Raw genomic sequence first — 7,926 nt, 5'->3', positions numbered from 1 at the left:
CCCCCCCCCCCCCCCCCCAGCCTTCCCAGCTGTCTGTCTGTCTCATTTATGTCAATTAGAGATTCAATGCTGCCTGATTTAATTGGCCTGACTTTCCCCTCTAATAGAAACCCGAGTGAAGGCAGGGCAGGCAGCTCTCCGTGGGCTGCCTGACCGGGGAAGGAGTCTCTTTGGCGGTTGGGAGGGCTGGGGCTTGTTTGTGGAGCAGAGCACAATAACCTGTTTGTTACCATCCGCAATGGAGAGGCTGGTGACCTCCTAGCGGGGATGGCACCCAGGCAATGATGTCATTTGAAAGCTTGGGGGTATTTCTGAGCAGTTAAGGCATTTGTGCAACCAGTTGCTTACCTCAGGTTGGCTTGTAGTTTCCTCCTGCCAGGAGGCTGGCTCCACGTGCACGGAGGTCAGTAAGCAGCACAACTTCCACCTACGGCAGCTGCAGAGGGCTTGTCCTTCCTCTTGAGCCCAAGCCACCTCCAGCAGCACCTGCCTGCAAGCAAGGCTGACCAAGAGCTGGGTTTCACAGTGTTTACGGGAGGGCCTGACCCCGTTCTCCCTTTGGGCAGCAAACCTGGAAGCAAACCTGCTCAGATGAAATCTTTGCCAACCCTCCGCTTCCCCTCCGACAGCTGAATCCCAGGAACCAGATCTGACCTACTTCTGCTCCCTGGCTCCCCACTTGCGTCTCCCTGACAAATTACACAGCCCTTCTTCAGCTCTCAGCAGAAATGTGAGTTTCCCAAATAGCTGGCCCACAGAGGCGTCAATATTAAACAGCAACAGTACCATCTAGTGACTTTGACTTACAGAGAGCATCATTTAGAAGGGGAAGAGGAAATCTGTGAATTAAGAAGGCCAAGCAAGGTCCCAGATTTGCAAAGGAGATCCTATCCCTCGGTTCATTTGGATTTAGGAAACAAATTGTGCTGATGCTGCAACAGTCGTTCTTTTAGAGAGCTGTGCTGTCACGCTTCCTTGGGAGACAGTCCCATTTTTAGCCTACTGACTCCCCGCTGAACCCAGCCCTGACCCACGCTCCCTCTGCTGGTAACAAACTAATTGATTTAATGTGTTCACAACTTCTCGTACACCCACTCGCACGCACGACAGCAAATCCTTGCAAATGCCTGAGATGAAGTTCGGGGCTGTGGTGATTTCTCAGTCCTCATAAACTCGCACCTTTTCGCTCTGGTGAGCCACTAGTGAAATCCTGAATTGGGTGCATGAAATAAATAGATACAATTCAATTTACTACATCAAAAATAGGCCCAAAACAGAGTGTAAAGGGCCTGCTCTTCACAGATCTGAAATTACATACTCTCCTTCATAGCTGAAGGGAGGAAATCAAATTAGAGTATTTATTTCTCCATCAAAGGATACTAGTCCCGATACAGGCTTGTTATGCCCCTCCATCATTTATCACACGCAGGCGTTACCCCTGTAAGAATCCCGGTTGACTGAGGCATCCTTTGGCGGTACTGGGTTAATGATGGGCTACGGCACATTCTGCGCTTAAGGTGGCAACTTTCCACAGCTGTTTTGTGATGCCCGTGTGCTCGTTACCTCTTTCCCGGTGCATGAGGCTGTTATCACATGCATAAAATGTACTGGATTGAGGAGAGGTGACACAAAACCCAGTGCCGCAGAACTTTAGTGCTAAAACACTCCATCAAACCTATTAAGTGCCATTGGTACCGGCAGAAGAAATTGCTTTGCTGGCTAATCAAATGTGTCCCCTCTTTGCTGTCAAGAGTGCAGCACTGCCCTAAGTCCACTCAGCCTTGCTCGTGGGCTGATGAGTGCCTTGACAATTTTCTGGTTTCAAATTAAACAGAAAACTAAATTAGCAAATTAATTGTTTGCCGTGTTTTTCCTTGGTCCCCATCAGCTGCCTGAGGACCTGCAGCCAATCCAGAGCCCCTCTCCGCAGTCCTCAGTAGAAGGTGGAGCCCTGCGCTAGGTCCTGCTATCTACCAAGTGTCAGTCATGTTAATTTTAAATTACTTTTGTACAGCTTGGTGTCAAAACGATTAAAGCATGAAAAGAAAAACTGAACTAGGGGGAGGGAAGGGGGGGGATGGAGGGAGAGAATGAATAATTTACCTTGCATTTACAGCAAGGACACTTAGATTTCTTTAACTCCTCAACTTGGAGAAGCCTGAAACTTTTGTTTCCTCAGCTGTAACCTGCTTGGAACTATGCCTGAGCAGGTGCTCTGGATCCTCGTAGTCTACAAGGAGGCAATAACCCCCTTGCAGCACAAAGCCACGATTTTATCTCACTTTCTTCCCAGGTAAGACTTTCCTCCACACTGCACTCGCCGACTGTTGCAATCCCCAACACAGACAAACCCACCCCCCCACATGCAGACCTTTCCTCCCCTCCTTGGTGCACCACTCCCAACTGGGTTTACTCCGTAACCTGCACGTACTGTGCTAGATAATTACATACTCAGAAAATACAGAAATGCATAATCAGATACAACCTTAAATGTGCAGGATTTAGGGTTGTGGGACTGCATCGTAACAGCTCTGTAGCTCTCTGCATCTAGTTTGCACGACCAGCCCATGTGCACTGTGAAAATGTTGGGGCTGGGGCACAGACTGCTTTTATCTCTCTTCCTACCTCCATTCATGGCTGCTTTCTCTTTCCAGCTACTGAACGGTATGATCAGTGGTCTTTGAAATATCATTCCGAATGTGTCGAGGCCAGAAGAACAGCAAAAAGATTTGTAAGAGGGCAACTCGACATCACCAGAAAGTGTAAAACAAGTCTAGCCACTTCTGCTGCTGCTTACTGTGTCTTCAGCCTATACATAAGAGCATCTTCCATTCATTTAAAAAAACGGGTGTAAGTATATCGAATTATTTCATCTTGAGGGCCTACAGCTTGCAATGAGGTGCCTTTGGTAGGTGATTGCTAGTGTGGTGATGGAGCCGTTTGGGAAATAAGGCTAGATACACGAGTGTGTGTATCCTGCAGGATGTGTGTGGGCTTGAACTGATCTGTCAAATTTGAGCAAAGAAAACAATTTGACTAATGGGTGTTTTCTCAAAAATGAGCATGCTGTCGTGGCAATTTTTGTTCTGTCTTGTGCTGTCTTCTCACTACCTCTCCTTAGCAGCCACAGAGACGAGACACTGGTGTCTTCTACCTGCATTTTACTTCTTTGGCCTTAGGACTAACACAGCCTTGCCAGATCCCAAACAGGTCGTGCAATGGGTTGAAAAGCGTGCTCAGAGCTTCCTCCTCCAAAAGTACTTGCCTGACTTCTCTAACGTGTTTGCTTTGGCTCCATGATCTCCACCTCTCTTCACTCTCGTGGCTACAGGTACAGGTCCTGCAACCTGCAGCGCAGGCTCTGGTGGGAAGGTGGGGAAGGTGAACACGGGGACCCTGGACCATGGCTCGCTGGGACAATGCCACCCACTCTGTGCTCCCCCAATGCCACCCACTCTGTGCTCCCCCGTGCTTCTGCTGCCTGCGCTCAGAGCACGGACACGACGTGGGTCCGCGTGGTTTGGGAGCTGTGGCTGGACTGCAGCGTCGCACAGGCTTTCACTTAAGCAGGCAGGCGTGGAAACGTTTCTTTCATTAGTAGTGGGATTCCCTTCACATGACAATGTTTCTTCAGCTGCTGATTCGCAAATACATAATTTAACTGACTTTTTTACCCCCTTTCCCATTTGGGAAGTTCCTGTAAACTTCCCTCATCCTCCGCCAGAGGCCTAGCGGGAGGCTCAGGAGATGAAGAGCAGAGTCTCTTGCAGTATATTTCAGCAACATCACTTCAGACATACCATGTGGGAGTACTGAGTATCAAGTACTCCGGTCTGATAACCACAGCTTTCCCTGTTTAATATGCACTTAGCACTTGAACAGCAGCAATAGAAAAGTAACACCTTTTTTACTAGATTCTGCTAGTCTGGGTTCAGAGTGATCTCTGCTCACTTGAGTAACTTCAAAAAAAACCCACCAAAATACCACATTGTCAGCTGGAACATTAAAAATACAGGTGAAAATACTACACCAGATCTGGTAATTATTTAAAACAAAGCACAATTCTCAACCAGATTATCCTTCTTTTTTTTTTTTTTCCCCTAACCAAGCAGGACTGCCCTTCTACCTGGAGCTGGAGAGCTAACAAAACAGCAGGAAAGGGATTTGTATCGGATCTGTTATCAACAATACTGTTAAATCACTTCCAACTGCAAAATCTTTAAGTATCAGTTATGAAACGGTTTCAGATTCTAACTTGTCTGCCAGCCAGGCAATTAACATCATTAATTGAACAAAATTCAGCCAGAATAATTGATTTATACTTAATCACAGAACCTGAAACCTTTCAAGGTGTATCTTTGACAGTCGTGCTGAGGATCCCTGCGTCGGGCTGCGGGTGTGGGAGGCACGTTATCACTCACACAGTTCTCAGGAATCGCTAAAAACACTCAAGTGGTTAATATTAAAGTGGTCAATACTGGAGTGGTTGCCATAAAAACAAGAGCACAAACAATAACTTGCTCAGACAAGAGCACACTAAAAGGACATTTAGGAATAAACCACTTTTCCTCAATTAAAAGTTTGTGAAATCAGGGAGAGCAGTGGGCTGCTTTTCTTTTTCTCTTCAACACTCGAATTTCCTGCAATTGGACAAGAAGAATTTGAGTTCTTCATTTTAATGTGTTGGGATTGGGGTTTTTTTTTTAGGCTTTTGATAATCCTCCCATGATAATTTAAACTACCTACCAGGCAATGTAAAGCTTCTCAGTGCGACTATTGAATCAGCTCTTGGTAGACACTTTATCCCCTTGAAGTATCCAGGATGATTTATTCTTACGGGACATGTAGACAAAGTGACATTTTCCTATCTCCTGCTATCTAAACACAAGATTGCAATTACTCCGAAACAACTAGCATCAGAATGTGGTGTGCTATCGGCTTTTCAATAGCGGCTGTTTATTAGCTTTCCCCAGGACCTGCCTTTTTTATTGAGGGGAAAAAAAAAAAAAGGATCTGGAAACAATCCATCCTCAGCCAAAGTTTTTAGAAGGAGTTGTTTTTAATTTGCTGACTTGCTCCAAAGAAAGCTGTCTGTGTGTAAATTCACAGATCTGCTGATGAGTAATTGATGAGCTTTTGTGTTTTAATATTTTGATGGTAAAAGGGAAGTGGCGCAAGGCTGACAGAATAAATACATATATTTACAAGACATTCTGTACCTATTGGAGTACAGAGACCAAAATAATAAAAGTGCAACAAAGAAAGCAACTAATTAAAAGATATTAAAAGGGAGCTGACGCCTAAACCACAAAACAGATCATCTTTAATTGACCGGTGCTGGAGAAGTGTAAAGCTGAGAGACATTTCGCTCTTAGTCCTCAAGAGCTGGAGGCTGCTCTTTCCAGTAGACCCTGAACTACATAATTTAGAGCTAAAACTGATGAACGAGACAGCAACTTCAAAGAGATCAGGAGGCCAAGGCCAACCTTCACCCTCAATTTACATTTGGATTTTAGGTTTGTAAATGAAGGCACGCGGAGATTTAGGAATGGTGTTAAGGAAGTGGAAGCATATGAAAAGTGCTGGGCATCTAGAATCAGGAAATTTCTATGGAAATTCTTGGTTGCTAACAGGATTTACGGGTATCTACTTGCTATAATGGATCTTTCTCTTCCACATAATTTCATTACATGTTGCCTGCTTTTCCTGAGTAGTCCCATCATCCCTCGAAACTCGTGGATTCAGCAGAGGAAGGGGGTCTTGTGTGTGTGTGTGTGTGTGTGAAACAGAGAGGAGGAAGACCTCCACGTTTAAAGGGTGGTAAACTGGGAACCAGCAGAGTTGGAGAGATGAGCTTGTGAAAGGGAACAGGCTGGAGAGGCAGAGGAAATAGGGTGTTTGACTGTTAAGCAGAATCACTAAAGCCCATATCTAATGAACCATACGGTATTTACTGATGCTGTGTGTCCTTGCTTGCGTATCATGGGCATTTATCGGCGGACTTGCCTTCTCCTCACGTTTTTTCAACTTCATTATTTTCGCGGCTTGCACACGCAATGCATTTTTACTCATGTCTCGTTAAATACTCTAAGTGCTAAGCGCAGACCCCACAGCCCCCTCAGCCTGGAGGTGCCCTTTAGCCGAGCGGGGCTGAGCTGCAGCCCCTTTCCCAGCCTGTTCGTCGGAGGTGAGGGGCAGAGGGGCGCGTTACACCCCAGGAAAAGGTGAACCTTTTGTTCGGAGCAAGAAAAGGGCGAGCCGGCGCCGTTCGCTCCGTTTCTTCCCTCAGGAAGAGCCGTGTGAATGTCGCCTCCCGCGGGGAGCGCGGCGGGGGCGGCCCAGGGGTCCCTGCCGGGTCCGCGGCCCCTTCCCCGGGCGGCTGAAGCGGCGCCCCCGCTCCGCGCCCGCCATCGCACCGCCTTGCCAGCGCCGCGGCAGGCAGAGGGCAGCAAAGGGAGGGTTTTTACTTTTTTACTTTTTTTTTTTTTTTTTGTTCTCAGCCCTTTGCAATTGGAGCTTTCCAGCCCGATTGTGCTAAATGCTTATGTACCAGTGTTTCCATTTACAAACTCGACCTCCCTTCCCCCCGGGCGCTCAGCCGCTCTCCCATCAGCCGGCACCGCGGGCCCGCAGCCCCCCGGGGGGCACTGCCGCCCCCAGCCCCGTCGCGGCGGGGAAGGCCGCTGCCCCCGCACCCCCCCCCCCCCCCCCCCCCCAAAGCTGCCTGCCTCCCTCCCAGCGCCCTCCCTGCTAAGCCGGCATGAAGGCTGTCCGCCCCCCGCCACCTTCCCCCGCTCCCACCCCTCGCCGGCGTGCTGAGGGGCGCTCCCCGCGTTATGAGGAGGGAAAAGGGCGGCCTGCCGCCCCCTCCGGCCTGGACGGCGGTTACGAGGGAGTTTATCCCTCACTTCTCTGCTTCATCAGCACAGGAAAAGGGGGTGAGGGGATCGATTTGCGGGGTGTCAGCGGGCTCGGGGGCTGTCCGGGCTGCGCGTCCCCGGTGCGGCGGTGGGGAAGTGGCTGTCGCCCCCCCCGCTCACGGCCTGGGACTCTTTCTCTCCCGCCCCCCCCCTTTCGCTCCTAAGCGGGAGTTTCCAGGAAGCGCTGAGAAGAGCCGCAGCACCGCGCAGCCTCTCGCACAGCTAGCTCCTTCCGCCCGAGACCGTGGCAGGAACGCCAAGTAGTCCCAACGGCCTCTCCTGCCTCACGCGGTAAAAGGCACCGTCCCGTTCTCCCTTAGCTGGATACAGTTACAGAAACGAGAAGAGGAGTGTTTCTCCCCACTGCCCTCACCCCCCGGGCTCGGCCGGGATAAGTCAGGGGGAAGTGGGGGGGAGGGGAGGTGAAAAAAAAAAGCGCCGGCCTCGGCGGAGGGGTCCGGAGGCGCGGAGAAGTGAGGCGGTGCGGGCAGCTCTGCGCGAGGGAGGGGTGAGCGGGAAAACGCGGCGCGGAGCCGGGAACAGCGCCCCCTCCCCCGGCGGGGGGGCCGGTGCGGCGTGTCGCTGAGGGGGCGGCCGGCAGCCCGCCGCCTCCACTGCTCCCCTCGCCGCCGCCAGCGGCAGAGTTCGGGGAAACTTTCCCCCTGGGTTAAGGTTGAGGGTCTGGGGTCGTGCCTCAGCCCTCCCCCGCCGCCTCACACGACGCGGCGTCCTCCTGGCAGGTGAGCGCCCTCGGAGCAGTTTCCACAGGGGCCCTGGAGCTGCGCCTTCCCCCCGCCCCGCCGCCCGTGGTCGGTTTTCCACCCCCGTCCCGGGGGGCCCGCGTTCCTGTCAGCACACCTGGGCCCTGCTCCGGCCCTCGCCCGCCGGGGGGGCGGCCGCCCTGCGCCTCACAGATAAGGCGCTGGGCTCACCCTACCCCGCCGATGGCCTCTGCCGCCCCACGGGCAACTTCGTGGCTCTTCTTTTTTCCCCTCATCTCTGGGTC

The 7,926-nt window shown here is 51.1% G+C and overlaps 1 protein-coding gene across 2 annotated transcripts in view; it reads left to right on the top strand.

Moving 5' to 3' along the window:
• Nucleotides 1-7,406: 7,406 nt before the first annotated feature.
• The window catches only part of ARID1A (AT-rich interaction domain 1A), an 83,381-nt gene continuing 82,861 nt past the window's right edge, over nucleotides 7,407-7,926 (top strand). The window contains exon 1 of one of the 2 annotated variants that reach the window (XM_056330348.1): nucleotides 7,407-7,660. The gene's annotated coding sequence lies outside the window, so the exon portion shown is untranslated. The remainder of the gene's footprint in view (nucleotides 7,661-7,926) is intronic. The other variant, XM_056330351.1, reaches the window with a different exon arrangement.

The sequence above is a fragment of the Falco biarmicus genome, chromosome 3, assembly GCF_023638135.1.
Source record: "Falco biarmicus isolate bFalBia1 chromosome 3, bFalBia1.pri, whole genome shotgun sequence".
NCBI lineage: Eukaryota > Metazoa > Chordata > Aves > Falconiformes > Falconidae > Falco > Falco biarmicus.
The sequence above is the reverse complement of the archived record's forward strand: the minus strand, read 5'-3'. Positions and strand labels throughout refer to the sequence as shown.